This window comes from Schistocerca serialis, chromosome 4, assembly GCF_023864345.2.
Source record: "Schistocerca serialis cubense isolate TAMUIC-IGC-003099 chromosome 4, iqSchSeri2.2, whole genome shotgun sequence".
Classification (NCBI taxonomy): Eukaryota; Metazoa; Arthropoda; class Insecta; order Orthoptera; family Acrididae; genus Schistocerca; species Schistocerca serialis.
The window spans coordinates 455,842,175-455,859,499 of NC_064641.1; the positions used below are offsets into that span (position 1 = coordinate 455,842,175).

Sequence of the window (17,325 nt, forward strand, 5' to 3'; positions counted from 1 at the left end):
AGCTGCGGATCTTCAACGGTCCATGTATCAACAGACATTGGTTTCGGGGCATATGATTATCAGAACTTATCTTCCAGTTTTGACCACTGCTACCTCCTGTACAAATATATGAAACTTTCTTTTAGGATGATTCAGCTAAGCTGTTCACCAACACTCTTTCTGGAGCAATTTAAGCCCTCGTAATTCTGTTTCTACCCAGATGAATTGCGAGAAAGTACTTAATAAACGACCTATAGTCTGACATAGCCATGACATGAAGTCACGAGGGAGGCATGCGACCATGTTGGAAAAAATACGTCATCCTCAAATTGTTGAATAGGTCGCTGAGGGGAAAGTCATTGGCTGAATGCAAAATGACTTTATTAATCAAATATTGCACGTTCGGCGCTTACCACCACAAGAAAACAGAGTATTCTGTGTGATCAAAATGTATGTTATGTACGCTAATTCTCATAATGAACAGGTAGAAAATTGTACTATTTCGTTGTACCAATATGTCGGCACTTAATGTCTGTTTCCTCGTAACTATTTACGACATGCAGTGCATGAAGCTATTGTAACCCTTATGTGCGATACCTTTCGTTCTGAACAGGGAGATAATTGTAGTGTTTTATTTTGTGCTAATAAGTTGACACTAAATGTTTCATTCTTTCTACCAACTTACGCTATATAATGTTTATAGCTATTTAAGCACTTATAACTGCAGCTTGTAGTGGCAGAGAAATATACTGTTTTATTGTACTAATATATCGACACTAAATGTGTAATTCTTTGTAACGTCTTACGCCATACGGTGCACGTAGCTGTTTTAGCGTTTATGTGCTCTATTTTTCATTTGGAACAGACAGAGAAATGTACCGTACAGATTATTTTTTATGTGCTTGTCATTTGCAGCCAACTTCGCCACTATGTAGCGTCATACTTGCATGTGCAACGCCATCTCGCGTCAAACACTTGTACCATCGTCAATAGCAACTAGGAAAATGCTGTGTATTATACTATGTAATTAGTTTTCATTACACTTACGTTCTGTAAACTTTTATTGTACATTGTGTTGCATTTCTCTTGGTTTAATGCTGTTTGCACGTTATATGTAATGTCATGCGATGACTTTGTAGAGCGCCCCGCTCACTCTTTTCATGCCATATGGTGTCCAAAATTTGCATCCTCATATAATGGGCAGTATTTTGTATTAGTCTGGTCATGTTTGCTACCTCTAAAATATTTAAGTATTATATCTACTGGTAACTTCCAGTTCCTGGGTACAGTCTTCTTATGTATGTTGCTTCTGTAATCGATTTTTTAAATTTCATATTTAATTATGAATTTACTTTATTTCAACAGATATCTGATGATGGCAAACACCGAAACGCGCAATATTGGATCAAAGAAAGTCATTTTGCATTCAGAGAGACCTCTTCAGCATTTTGCAGACCATATACATAGAAGTATAGTCTCTTTTCATAGCTATATTAATGACATAGATATTGGTGTTAACTTCACCTTATCAAATGAAACTGTAGTAATTTTCGCTGTTAGCTTTTTGGAAATTTGTGGTAAGGCCGTATGGGACCAAACTGCTGAGGTCATCGGTCCCTAAGCTTACACACTTCTTAATCTAACTTAAACTAACTTACGCCAAGGACGACACACACACCCATGCCCGAGGGAAGACTCGAACCTCCGACGGGGGGAGCCGCGCGGACCGTGACAAGACGCCTGAGACCGCGCGGCCAGCGCAAACACCCAGTCCCCGGGCAGCATTTTTGCATTTTCTTCGTTACTGTTCGGTGTATTTAATCGTAGCGGACGTCGCATAACATCCGTTGAAGTTATCTGGTGATCTTTTCACTCAGTTTTTTTTATTACAGAGACCAGCCAGCTCTCTGACCGAACACGTTGAACTACCGTTCGGGCATCGATGTTAGTACCGTATTTCTAAAAGAGCTATATTTGACTTCATTTCACTACTCCAAATCTGATTAGTGCTCTCGGAGTAGTTAAAATATTTAGAACATAGGATTTATCTGTTTTAAACATGAAAGTGATTACCTTCTTACGTGGAAGTTCGTGATTTCATACCGAAATAAGGCCGGCCGATGTGGCCTCGCGGCTCTAGACGCTTCAGTTCGGAACCGCGTGACCGCTACTGTCGCAGGTTCGAATCCTGCCTCGGGCATGGGTGTGTGTGATGTCCTTGGGTTAGTTCGGTTTAAGTAGTTCTAAGTTCTAGGGGACTGATGACCTCAGATGTTAAGTCCCATAGTGCTCAGAGCCATTTCATACCGAAATAAGGAAATACGTCACGTTTGAGGAGGAGGAAGCAGAGTGTGATCGCGATGCGCAGCGGAACCGAGGAAATGTAGCTTTCCATCTGTCTGTATCGTTAGCACGTGTTGAGTGTTAGTTTGTAAAAGTAAATGTCTCTCACAAACCAAAGAAAGGTAGATATGCTACTCCTTTATAGAGAGTGTCGCTCAGGTAGGTTGAACATCAGAGGCTGTGGAATGTGAGCCTGTGCTAACGGATTGTTAGAGAATCCCAGATTGGTCCTCACTTCACGGAGCAGACCTTAGCGGGTAAAAGACACGCACAATTTCTTACCGATGCGCTACCGTCTGTCCTAGAGAAATCACCACTTAAAATACGTAGAGGTAAGTGGTAGCAACACGATTGGTCTCCGACTCACCACTCGCTCGTGGCAAGGAAAGCGCTCATACAGCTCTTTATGGTCGCTGGACAGAACGTGAATGTGTCACTAGTGGGACTGCGGGTACGCCTGATTTGGTGCCATTCGACTTTTTTCTCAGAGATAAAGTCAAAGATGAAGTCCATCCACAAGTTCTGACGACCCTAGAGGTTTGCAGCACGTTCAATGATATAAGAGGAACGCTTTTTTTTCCTTTTTTCAGTCGGCAGTGGGTGTTTCGAATTCTTGATGGCATAAAAGGCTTCATAAGGAAGTGTTTATGACCTGTTTGTTGCTGTTCCCTTCGTAATTTTGCAATGTAAGTGTGTATCTTGACATGAGACTTACGACGCGGAGTTATTATTTAATAATTGTTATACCTCAGTTCCTGTTTCACAAATCCATTCAGTTTTTACGTGCACCTTTCATTCAATGTTTTGGCACAAACAAGAACAAAACTGTTATAGCAGTTAACTAATGAATCATCCTGAGTTGCCAAGTTCTTAGTCTTACAGTTGGTGTCTCGTGTGTCGGTTAAATCGTATGTAGCCGAGTGTGATTGGTATCAGTTTTAGATTAAAATTCTCTACGTTATCCCACTTTTGAATGTCGGGTGTGGATCCAAGGGGGAGGGAGGTGGAAGCAGGTTGGGATAAGTGTGATCATGATCCCTCCCATCCCCCCAAAACCAAGTTTTTTTAGTAGAAGTACTTCTTTTTTCCTGTATATCGATTTTAAAATTTCACAGCTAATTTCTGGAGACAACGTAACACGGAGACTAGTTGTCTAGAAAATGGTAAGGAATCCTAGAACTTAAAAGATACGTTCAACACAGGATTCTTTCAGCTGTTTGAGTGTGTGTCCAAGTGGATGAGGTAGCGGACTAACCACTAACATCATTGATCTTCACAATACAATGAACTTCAGATATCAATGCATGTCTGAAGAAACAGACATTCTCACTGACGATTATTACAGTTGTGGTAAACATTACGCAATAAATTCACATCTTGCAACTGTACATTGACGTCAGCTGTTGGCAGACACATGAAAATGCGTGCTGGATCGAGATTCGGAGTTTCCCGCTTATAGCGAGCGATCGCTTTAACCACTTCAGCTATCCGAACACGTCTCAATGATGTATCCCTTGTCTCGACGGTCTAAAATAACGATTTGTCTCCCTGAGTGCGAATCACGAACTGTGCGAGCATAAGGATCGTGACTATATGACATACGGAAGTTTGGACTGGTCGTGGAGGCGTTCTCGGATAGGCGAAACGGTTAAGGCGATCACTCAAAATATGTGGGAAATTCGGGTTCGAGCCCAGTCCGGCACAGATTTTCACTGTCGTCAATCCCTTGTACAACTGCTGGTTGTTTGTATTCGCAAGTGCTAATACATTTCATGTAATGAGTTGGTGCATAACTTCGTAACACTATTATGGAGCCACCACCAGCTTGTTCACAACCTAGGTCCATGGCTTCATGGAATATGCGCCACAGTGGAGCCCTACCATCAGTTCTCACCAATGGAAATCGTGACTCTTCTGATGAGGCCACTTCCCAGTCGTCTAAGGTCCAACCGATATGGTCACGAGCTCAGGAGAGGCGTTGAACGTGATGTCTTGCTGCCAGTAAAGGCACTCGCGTCGGTCGCCTGCTGCCATAAACCATAAACCCTAAATTTCGTCGCACTGATGTAACGGATACGTTCTTCGTATGTCCTACATTCATTTCTGCTGCTATTTCGCGCAGTGCTGCTTGTCTGCTAGCCTGAAAGCTCTACGCAAACGGCGCTGCTGTGGATCGTTAAATGGACGCCGTCGGCCACTGCGTTGTCCGTGGTAAGAGGTAATGACTTAAATGTGGCACTCTCGGCGCTCTCTTGACCCTGTGGAGTGCTGAATTCGTTAACGATTTCCGAAATGGAATGTCCTATCGTAAAGCCCTAACTACCATTCCGTGTGAAAAGTCTCTTAATTCCCGTCGTGCGGCCATAATCACGTCGGAACCTTTTTCACATGAATCACCTGAGTGTAAATGACAGCGTCACCATGCACTGCCCTTTTATACCTTGTGTGTGCTATATTATCGCCATCTGTATATGTGCACATCGCTATCCCATGACTTTTGTCACGTCAGTTTAATGTGCTGATTTGGGTCACAAATTTTCGTCAGACATTTGACATCCAGTACTATGCCAACGCCTGATCCAGATTTCTCCATGCACTGCAGTATTCACATATTCACTTCCACGTTGTTCAGCATGTTTTCTAATGACATCTACCCACCTTTTCCTTCTTTGCGATGTTTGCTTAGGTCTTGCAATCCAAAAATAACTTCCTCTGGCCATCCATTCACCTAGTTATGCAGGGCGATGATAAAGTGTTTACCTGATTACAAAAATGTATACTAGATAAAGCTATGCAGGTTCTTACAAACGGCTACTGAACTTAAAGTTTTTTTACGGGTGCAATTTGACATGTGTATGCTGTTTCTTTTTTTTTCAAATTGTAGCTCATGAAGTTTTTATGGATTCACTTCTACATGTGTTCTGACAGCATGTGGTTTTCTCATCAACAGGAATTTCAAGCAAGAGTACTGTTTCAGCAAGATGGTGAACTGCCACATTCAAACATCATTGCCAGTACGTTCACCAGACATAATGTCGCTTTAACATTTTGTGGGATTATGTAAAGGATAAAGTCTTCAGCCCACCAGTTACTAATGCGGACACTCTGACGGCACGATTACGAGTGGCAGTGACGGGAGAGATTTTGGTAAAGACGTGGAGTGAAACTGAGTATAGCCTAAGCGTTCTACGGCAAAAAAGGAGCACATGTGAAAGAGCATCCATAAAAATTTTATTACTTGAGCTACCATTTGCAACATACCACATAGCTGTACGTTGAATAGTTCCTTACAAATAAATTTTCGTAATCAGCGGAAGACTTTATGTTGACCCTGTATTATCAAACCAACCGCAATTTCATTTTCATTTCAGTCATAATTACGTCTTAAATTCTAATATGTCCCCTGATCCGCTTGCGTGTTTTCTTCCTTCCTAGTAATCTTCATGTCTGTGTATGCCTACACTACTTTAGTTGTTGTCATCATGTGTGAGTAACTTCTCCTGGGTCGACAATATAACAGTAGCAAAACTTGTGAGTTTCCATTTGCTATTTCAGACTGTCTTCAGTAGCGTGTTTACCAGATCAAGTCGTAGTTCGAAAAAGGATGCCATAAATTTATTAATCGTATACTGTCACTGCCGGTTGACACTTAGTGGCTCTTCTTTGTGCCACCCTTAACAACCAGAGAACACCGAACCATGATTTACTGTCTCTTGACAATGGGCTTCCGCCAAGAAGTGTTGATAGTCGTCGTTGGCGTCTGCAAGTTTTATCTGGACAGTACCTGTCAAAAGGCTCCACGCCCCTTTATCCCCTGTCCTGTCGTTTCACCGCGCCGTCTCGTCACGGTCGCGTGCGTGTGGTGCGTTGCCAGCAGATGGATTTCCGCGTGGTGGACCGCTCGGCCATCTCAGGTCATCGCCTCCACGAAGGGTCGCACTGGTGCGGCCCGCCATTAGCTCCAGGTGCAAGGGAAAGTGTTTGCCGCGTACCGTTCTTTTGTTGTCGACCGCGCTCCCGAAGTGGCCCGGTTGACAGTGTGTCCTGCTGGGAAACCCTCCTGTTTACTAGTCCTCCTCCTCGCTGCTCCCGCTGTCTCATAAGAGTTTAGCCGGTTCGCTTTCACGTTCTCAACTGCATTCACAGAAATTGTTCATCATAGTTATGTGATTACAAAATGTCATACATAATACCACTTGGTATTGTCTTTCACAATTTTTAAGAACAAAAGTGAGACTTAATTTTTTTTAAATAAAAAAGTTAGATGAATCGACAATATAAAAATAAAACTTAAATGACTTGACAATATGAAAAGTAAAAGTGAAATTGTTTGACAATATAAAAAATAAAAATTAAATGAACTGACAATATAATATCTAAATCCACATCACTAATGTGGTTCACTTGCGTTTTAATAAATCAAATGCTACTTATTAATTCACTAAAATGAATAGGATTATGCCTTGTGCAGGTATAGGTCAGGACAGCATAGGGTTCACGTGTTATTTACAAACACACATGCACACCTGTTGTCTATTCTACAAACTAATTTCCCATAAACATGAATTACTTAAAATTCTACTTCAATCCACTACTAGTTAATCAAACAAGCTACTTCAATGCTACATCAACACAGTGTTTATACCACTACAACATTGTTCTAATTCGTCCTCTTCTTGACGCTTGCAGCATATGTCTTGTCACATGATAAATACGGAGAAACTTTCCTTAAACATACATAGTAAAAAGAACAATGGTTATTTGCACGCCAAAACATTTATACCAGTTGACACACCCGATAAGAGACTCGCAATTATACATTTATCATACTCATAGGTTTATACATAAAACACTAAGACAATTTCATCTCAAATTACGTTATCACAAGAATTAATCACGCAGATGACTCTGAGAAGGGTAAAAATATTTTCATCCTACAGGTTATATTACTTTTTCTTACCCATTTTGCACCAATCTCGTTCCTTCTTTAAGTTACCTTTCGCTTCCAAATCAGTTATTTCGCCTGTGGTGGTTATTCTGGATTCATTTCTCACGAATGGCAAAATTGTGGCCTCCCCTATTCTGTAAAATAGTTTCATCTTAACGTAGTGAACTTACAACAGACACAAAGGATCCGAATCCTCCTGTAGTTTAAATGACAAATGTTTTGCTTCATCCTTATTACTCGTACATTAAACCAAGCTTTCCTTCGGTCCCATAATCAAAATTATTTAATCTTCCTCTACCTTCAAGAGGGACGTTTCTTCAGTTCAACTCATATAGGCTGCAGTGCATCCCGCACTAGCGAAAACAGTAAGCTGTAATGCTGACAGCATCAGCAAAACACATAAACGTCACTTTTCTAGGACAAGTATTAATGCAGAATAATTTTTCAGGCACTGGCTCAATATCAATGAAGACTACAGACAGGATCCATATTTCCATTCCATTCTCCATTTGCTGAAAAACTGCTCGTATTTGACTACCACAATAATATTTCAGGGCCACGTAAATTACACAAACCACAATTCTTCTTTCACCTTGAAGGGAATCAATATACTGACGAAATCCACAGACAGCACTTTACATACTCAGCTATAAAGAACAAAAAAGACATATATTATCAATATTAACATATCATCGTATATTGGGAAGCCAATGGTTAAACAATCGTATTATTGCATCCTGTTTTCAAGATTCCAAACTTACTCATTCCTTTCTCAGAGTTCTCCTATCTTAAAATATTCATACAGCACGCATACTATAGTAAGAGATCCTCATTTATACTGACAGATATAGAATAGTAATAGATAGATAGTAGCACTGAAAGCAGAAAATCGGAAACAAGGCTACTAACAGCTGGGGACCTGGGTTTGCCAGACCCATAATACCCACAGATCGGATATTCCCCTGAGTTTTGCATTAATTCAATACAGATCTTGCTTCTCTCAGGAGCGACTCTTTTCAATTTACACAAAAAAACCATAAACAGCATTTCACTCGTTCACAAAGAAACCTTTTATCTTCACATTTGAACCAACCTAAATCCTAATTGCACAAGGAAAAAAAAACAACTAAAAACATCACTTCAATCAATCACATAGAAACGTCTTTATCATTATTTTTACCAACATATTATTCAAAATGCGTATGTCACAAATGTAAACCAATCAATTCATTCTCCTCTCTATACACCCTATGTACTCATTTGTTCCGATTGGGCGCCTTCTGCGCTGATCATTTGACATTGCCGATTTTGTTGATTTCCATTTGCTGGATTATGTCTAGGGTTGGCCGGCCGAATTCCAATATCATGTGGTACTCCGCCTATAATCCTATTCCCACCGTGTTCATCGTAGTATCGATTCTGGTTGCCGTACCTGTTGCGTTCACGATCTTGTCCCCGTCCTCGATCATTTCCGTTGTTCCACCTCTGTTCGCGACTGTTACCACAGTTTCGATACGGCCGGTCCCGATTATTGTTCCGTTCGCGTCGCGACGATCAGTCACGCCGTTGATTAGTACTACGGCCACGACTGCGATCGCGCTGCTGTACCCCGTAATAACTTTGTGCCTGATTAGGCGGTCATTCTCCTGTATTGTATTCCAACTCTTGGAGAAGTGTCTTAAACGTTTCCACGTCCTATTTCCATCGTCCCGCAAGAATGACGTGGCGCAAGTGCATCGGCAATTTGGTGTGCATATCCTACTTAGTTCCGCAGGCTCGTATGGGTCATATAGAAATTGATTTGCCTGCAGCATGTGGTCGAATAGGCGTGCTGGGCTGCCGAAACCAGACTGGTTCAAATTTGGCAGCATAATTATGCCATGCTTGACCCTATCTTGTGCCGCTTCCGACCAATAAGCGGACAGAAAGGCTTGTCGAAACTCCCGAGTGGAATTGCAGTGACGCGCAGCCGACCTCATGCGAATCGCCGGTTCGCCTTCCAAATAGCCACACATATATCCTGTCTTATGTGAACTTGCCCAGTCAGGGGGAAGACAGAACTCTACATCTACATCTACATCTACATCTACATCTACATCTACATTGATACTCCGCAAGCCACCCAACGGTGTGTGGCGGAGGGCACTTTACGTGCCGCTGTCATTACCTCCCTTTCCTGTTCCAGTCGCGTATGGTTCGCGGGAAGAACGACTGTCTGAAAGCCTCCGTGCGCGCTCTAATCTCTCTAATTTTACATTCGTGATCTCCTCGGGAGGTATAAGTAGGGGGAAGCAATATATTCGATACCTCATCCAGAAACGCACCCTCTCGAAACCTGGCGAGCAAGCTACACCGTGATGCAGAGCGCCTCTCTTGCAGAGTCTGCCACTTGAGTTTATTAAACATCTCCGTAACGCTATCACGGTTACCAAATAACCGGGTGACGAAACGCGCCGCTTTTCTTTGGATCTTCTCTATCTCCTCCGTCAACCCGACCTGGTACGGATCCCACACTGATGAGCAATACCCAAGTATAGGTCGAAAGAGTGCCTCGTAAGCCACCTCCTTTGTTGATGGACTACATTTTCTAAGCACTTTCCCAATGAATCTCAACCTGGTACCCGCCTTACCAACAATTAATTTTATATGATCATTCCACTTCAAATCGTTCTGCACGCATACTCCCAGATATTTTACAGACGTAACTGCTACCAGTGTTTGTTCCGCTATCATATAATCATACAGTAAAGGATCCTTCTTTCTATGTATTCGCAATACATTACATTTGTCTATGTTAAGGGTCAGTTGCCACTCCCTGCACCAAGTGCCTATCCGCTACAGATCTTCCTGCATTTCGCTACAATTTTCTAATGCTGCAACTTCTCTGTATACTACAGCATCATCCGCGAAAAGCCGCATGGAACTTCCGACACTATCTACTAAGTCATTTATATATATTGTGAAAAGCAATGGTCCCATAACACTCCCCTGTGGCACGCCAGAGGTTACTTTAACGTCTGTAGACGTCTCTCCATTGATAACAACATGCTGTGTTCTGTTTGCTAAAAACTCTTCAATCCAGCCACACAGCTGGTCTGATATTCCGTAGGCTCTTACTTTGTTTATCAGGCGACAGTGTGGAACTGTATCGAACGCCTTCCGGAAGTCAAGAAAAATAGCATCTACCTGGGAGCCTGTATCTAATATTTTCTGGGTCTCATGAACAAATAAGGCGAGTTGGGTCTCACACGATCGCTGTTTCCGGAATCCATGTTGATTCCTACATAGTAGATTCTGGGTTTCCAGAAATGACATGATACGCGAGGAAAAAACATGTTCTAAAATTCTACAAGACATCGACGTAAGAGATATAGGTCTATAGTTTTGCGCATCTGCTCGACGACCCTTCTTGAAGACTGGGACTATCTGTGCTCTTTTCCAATCATTTGGAACCCTCCGTTCCTCTAGAGACTTGCGGTACACGGCTGTTAGAAGGGGGGCAAGTTCTTTCGCGTACTCTGTGTAGAATCGAATTGGTATCCCATCAGGTCCAGTGGACTTTCCTCTATTGAGTGATTCCAGTTGCTTTTCTATTCCTTGGACACTTATTTCGATGTCAGCCATTTTTTCGTTTGTGCGAGGATTTAGAGAAGGAACTGCAGTGCGGTCTTCCTCTGTGAAACAGCTTTGGAAAAAGGTGTTTAGTATTTCAGCTTTACGCGTGTCATCCTCTGTTTCAATGCCATCATCATCCCGTAGTGTCTGGATATGCTGTTTCGAGCCACTTACTGATTTAACGTAAGACCAGAACTTCCTAGGATTTTCTGTCAAGTCGGTACATAGAATTTTACTTTCGAATTCAATGAACGCTTCACGCATAGCCCTCCTTACGCTAACTTTGACATCGTTTAGCTTCTGTTTGTCTGAGAGGTTTTGGCTGCGTTTAAACTTGGAGTGGAGCTCTCTTTGCTTTCGCAGTAGTTTCCTAACTTTGTTGTTGTACCACGGTGGGTTTTTCCCGTCCCTCACAGTTTTACTCGGCACGTACCTGTCTAAAACGCATTTTACGATTGCCTTGAACTTTTTCCATAAACACTCAACATTGTCAGTGTCGGAACAGAAATTTTCGTTTTGATCTGTTAGGTAGTCTGAAATCTGCCTTCTATTACTCTTGCTAAACAGATAAACCTTCCTCCCTTTTTTTATATTCCTATTAACTTCCATATTCAGGGATGCTGCAACGGCCTTATGATCACTGATTCCCTGTTCTGTACATACAGAGTCGAAAAGTTCGGGTCTGTTTGTTATCAGTAGGTCCAAGATGTTATCTCCACGAGTCGGTTCTCTGTTTAATTGCTCGAGGTAATTTTCGGATAGTGCACTCAGTATAATGTCACTCGATGCTCTGTCCCTACCACCCGTCCTAAACATCTGAGTGTCCCAGTCTATATCTGGTAAATTGAAATCTCCACCTAAGACTATAACATGCTGAGAAAATTTATGTGAAATGTATTCCAAATTTTCTCTCAGTTGTTCTGCCACTAATGCTGCTGAGTCGGGAGGTCGGTAAAAGGAGCCAATTATTAACCTAGTTCGGTTGTTTAGTGTAACCTCCACCCATAATAATTCACAGGAACTATCCACTTCTACTTCACTACAGGATAAACTACTACTAACAGCGACGAACACTCCACCACCGGTTGCATGCAATCTATCCTTTCTAAACACCGTCTGTACCTTTGTAAAAATTTCGGCAGAATTTATCTCTGGCTTAAGCCAGCTTTCTGTACCTATACCGATTTCAGCTTCGGTGCTTTCTATCAGCGCTTGAAGTTCCGGTACTTTACCAACGCAGCTTCGACAGTTGACAATTACAATACCGATTGCTGCTTGGTCCCCGCATGTCCTGACTTTGCCCCGCACCCGTTGAGGCTGTTGCCCTTTCTGTACTTGCCCAAGGCCATCTAACCTAAAAAACCGCCCAGCCCACGCCACACAACCCCTGCTACCCGTGTAGCCGCTTGTTGCGTGTAGTGGACTCCTGACCTATCCAGCGGAACCCGAAACCCCACCACCCTATGGCGCAAGTCGAGGAATCTGCAGCCCACACGGTCGCAGAACCGTCTCAGCCTCTGATTCAGACCCTCCACTCGGCTCTGCACCAAAGGTCCGCAGTCAGTCCTGTCGACGATGCTGCAGATGGTGAGCTCTGCTTTCATCCCGCTAGCGAGACTGGCAGTCTTCACCAAATCAGATAGCCGCCGGAAGCCAGAGAGGATTTCCTCCGATCCATAGCGACACACATCATTGGTGCCGACATGAACGACCACCTGCAGATGGGTGCACCCTGTACCCTTCATGGCATCCGGAAGGACCCTTTCCACATCTGGAATGACTCCCCCCGGTATGCACACGGAGTGCACATTGGTTTTCTTCCCCTCTCTTGCTGCCATTTCCCTAAGGGGCCCCATTACGCGCCTGACGTTGGAGCTCCCAACTACCAGTAAGCCCACCCTCTGCAACTGCCCGGATCTTGCAGACTGAGGGGCAACCTCTGGAACAGGACAAGCAGCCATGTCAGGCCGAAGATCAGTATCAGCCTGAGACAGAGCCTGAAACCGGTTCGTCAGACAAACTGGAGAGGCTTTCCGTTCAGCCCTCTGGAATGTCTTTCGCCCCCTGCCACACCTTGAAACGACCTCCCACTCTACCACAGGTGAGGGATCAGCCTCAATGCGGGCAGTATCCCGGGCAACCACAGTCGTAGTCCGATCAGGGGATGCGTGGGACGAGCTGGCCGTCCCCGACAAACCCCCATCCGGACCCCCACAGTGATGCCCATTGGCAACAGCCTCAAGCTGTGTGACCGAAGCCAACACAGCCTGAAGCTGGGAGCGAAGGGATGCCAACTCAGCCTGCATCCGAACACAGCAGTTGCAGTCCCTATCCATGCTAAAAACTGTTTTGCAAAGAACGTCTGAACTAATCTACAGAGAGCGCAAACAAATCGACAAAATTTAAACGGTTATTAAAATATAAGATTGCCTAGTAAATGCAGTAATGCTGCTACTTGCGCACTGCTGACACTGCTCGGCGGCGGAAGGAGACTAAGCGAAATTACACTATTCAGGTACTAAAACGCGATGCTACACTCTCAAATACTATAATACGCCCGAAATTTATGAATTAAACAATGCAAGTACCAAAAACACGAAAAGAAATTAAGAATTAAACTATGTAACAAATGAGTGAGCTAGGAGTATACGACTTGCTGCTGCAGCTGCTTATCCAACGGCGGCAGGGAGCACACTGACTGTGACCAACCGACACTGGCCGTTCAAAACAAAAACAGTAGACAAACGACTACGCGAATTTACACTATTCAGGTACTAAAACGCGATGCTACAACTCTCAAATACTATAATACGCCCGAAATTTATGAATTAAACAATGCAAGTACCAAAAACACGCAAAGAAATTAAGAATTAAACTATGTAACAAACGAGTGAGCTAGGAGTATACGACTTGCTGCTCAGCTGCTTATCCAACGGCGGCAGGGAGCACACTGACTGTGACCAACCGACACTGGCCGTTCAAAACAAAAACAGTAGACAAACGACTACGCGAATTTACACTATTCAGGTACTAAAACGCGATGCTACACTCTCAAATACTATAATACGCCCGAAATTTATGAATTAAACAATGCAAGTACCAAAAACACGCAAAGAAATTAGGAATTAAACTATGTAACAAATGAGTGAGCTAGGAGTATACGACTTGCTGCTGCAGCTGCTTATCCAACGGCGGCAGGGAGCACACTGACTGTGACCAACCGACACTGGTCGTTCAAAACAAAAACAGTAGACAAACGACTACGCGAATTTACACTATTCAGGTACTAAAACGCGATGCTACAACTCTCAAATACTATAATACGCCCGAAATTTATGAATTAAACCATGCAAGTACAAAAACACGCAAAGAAATTAAGAATTAAACTAAGTAACAAATGAGTGAGCTAGGAGTATACGACTTGCTGCTGCAGCTGCTTATCCAACGGCGGCAGGGAGCACACTGACTGTGACCAACCGACAATGGCCGTTCAAAACAAAAACAGTAGACAAACGACTACGCGAATTTACACTATTCAGGTACTAAAACGCGATGCTACAACTCTCAAATACTATAATACGCCCGAAATTTATGAATTAAACAATGCAAGTACCAAAAACACGCAAAGAAATTAAGAATTAAACTATGTAACAAACGAGTGAGCTACGAGTATACGACTTGCTGCTCAGCTGCTTATCCAACGGCGGCAGGGAGCACACTCAAATTGCTCGAGCCATGCTCGTGGATGTATTCCTTTTTGCGAATTTCGAAATATCTCAAACTTTCTCACCGTAAGGAAATGTTTGAAATCAAATCCCCGCATTTTCTCCCGGCGAGGCCCTTGAATGTTTCTATTTGTCTCATGTCTGCCCCTCAAAATACATTCTTCCCTGTCGTCAAAATCTCCCTCGTGGCCGGAGTCCCTCTCTGCACAGCTATTTTTAGTGCTATTGGCAAGTTCGGAATCACACCCCATGCGGCTTTCCAGATGAGCCACGCGTTTTTGTAATTCGCCTGTTATAGCTTTGTGCCGCCTGTTCACTTCGATCTGTCCCTTCTGAAATCTAAGAAGCGAACGCACTTCTTCGGTCTCTACGACCGCTACCGGTGTAGTATTGTTATCGCTCTCCTTCACCTTCATCATGCCTACGATGTCCGCTAATGCCGCAATCTTATCATGTATTTGTCTGTTGTCCTCCGCCCCAGTCTGCTTCAATTGTTCTACTTGCTGTTCGAGTGCATGAATCGCTTGACTATTGTCCGCTACTGTGTTGCTAACGGATGCGGGACAATGCGTTTCCGCCTCCTGGACCCTGGAGAGTACTTGCTGGTATTCCCTTTGGCATTCTTCTCTCAGCGCTTGGAAATTCCTAAGTAGCTGTTCCTCGCTCTCTTTCGATTCTGCATCGCGACTCTGCTTGCCCTGTTCTAAGACCTGCAGACGATCATCGATTTGTTCAAATGTACGGCCTAATTCTTTCATAATATCACTTTTTATTTCACTTGCCAGATTGTTTATTCTTTGTGAGATATCGTCCGACACTCTGCATCGACTTGTCTACATTATTTTTCTGCTGGATTAGTTTTTCGTCTATTTGTTCGCATAGCTTGCGGATCGATTTTTCAGATTCCTGCGTCATTTGATTGCCTAGCTCTCGGATCGATCGAAGTCAGTGCAATTTACAAGCGAGAAAAAAAAACACATACATATAAAACACACAAATATAGAAAACAAAACAAGACAAACAACACAACGCCGCTCAACAACGCCGTGAATCTTTTGAAAGTCTGCTCAGAAACAACGCAGAAGTTGTTTGAGCGCTGCAGGGAAAAAAAAATTAAGATTATACAACGCTCGCAATCTAACGTTTCAGAGATTCCAGAGTCTAGCGGAATCACAGAACAGGGTCGCCATGTGTAATGTTGTTGCTTTAATTTGTTCTGAAAGCGGTGCTGATAATCAAGACCGTAAAAGTGGGTTAACAGCTGTGAGCTATCTGAGGAAGTTAACCTTGCATTACTGCGCAACTGTTTCACCAGGTATCCAGTCTAGCTTACCAAATTCCCAACCAGACTAACATTAATTATAATCTTTTAGTACTCATCTTACGATAACCAGTGATATATATATATAAAAAGACAATTTAAATAAAAAGAAATAAATCAGTTTATATTTGGACATTTATTTTAACCTTGATCATTGTTCCGTTAAAATTTCAGCATATCAAACTTGATTCATAAGTAAACTGGTTCCTTATTTAGGATTGTGAAAATGTGTGTTTGTAATCCTACGGAACACATCAAATAGGGAACCAAGATTGGGAGACTACATACAACACTGCATTCATAAAATAACACACGAAGAACGTTGAAACATATGCAAGAGGAAATTAACCACAACCAACCGATTCAATTTTCACCCAAAGAAGTTACGTTCGTAGCGCAATCCTGTCCGTCATGAAATTACCACACACTGGTATACTAAATTCATACTAACTGTCTGTGAAATCTTCCCGAAAAGAATAGCTGAGGGCTACTTTGATGCTTACACCACAAGCTTCACGTGGTCAACTTGGTTTACACAAAGAGTGTAACTCCACAATAATTTTGATAATTAAAATAAATTACATCGAAACGCGATTTACAAAAGAAAAACCACGAACTGGTTACTATCGTCTTATTATTAACCTGATGGGTCAAACAATTGTATAAGTACCTGGTACTGGTCTCACAAAGTACACCGCACGTGGGTTGAACATAAAGAAAAGTTGCTATATTGAAAAATATTGCCAAGACGAGACGTTATAATCTCATGCACATTCGCATTTAAGATTGATGATCTTAGTTAGAGTTACTGATCAACAAGTGGTTCCACTTTACTCGCAAAGTAGTGACAAAGCAACTACCGGAAGATATTCTGAACTTCACACTCGAATTACACTGCGTTGCAGTTTAAGATAGAGCTAAACCTGAAATAAAGGTGATTAAATTTTCAGTTAGGCTGAACTTAAGAAATCCATTGTCCTACGGACTTAGCAGACACACACTTAGCCGGAGATCTTACCACTTCAGACGCTCGCCGTGGACAGACTGACTAGGGCTCCTACCGATCGTGCTTAACCGATGCAAACGGAAGTGACCAGAGAGGCAGCTTCCTATACCAACATGACAAGGGACGGACAGGACCATACTAAGAATATAAACCTCTCTGCTTTTAGAAAGCGTAGCTACCTGTTCCAACGTTGGTCCTACTGTTCTCTAGCAGACAGGCTTGTCTGCTACCATCAAGCATGCAACTAGAAATACATTTGCTCATTCATCCTCTCACACATAAGGGAAGGGGGATGACAGTATCTTATCATATACAGTATATAAAAGTAAGCGGATGTAGGTTCCGTATGAGACTGTGTGACATGAATTACATATAAACTGTGTTTTAA

The 17,325-nt window shown here is 42.7% G+C and overlaps 1 protein-coding gene across 1 annotated transcript in view; it reads right to left on the reverse strand.

The window, feature by feature from the left end:
- The window catches only part of LOC126475019 (uncharacterized), a 171,486-nt gene extending 154,520 nt beyond the window's left edge, over nucleotides 1-16,966 (reverse strand). Inside the window, exon 1 of the transcript XR_007586642.1 lies at nucleotides 16,950-16,966. The gene's annotated coding sequence lies outside the window, so the exon portion shown is untranslated. The remainder of the gene's footprint in view (nucleotides 1-16,949) is intronic.
- Nucleotides 16,967-17,325: the final 359 nt, after the last annotated feature.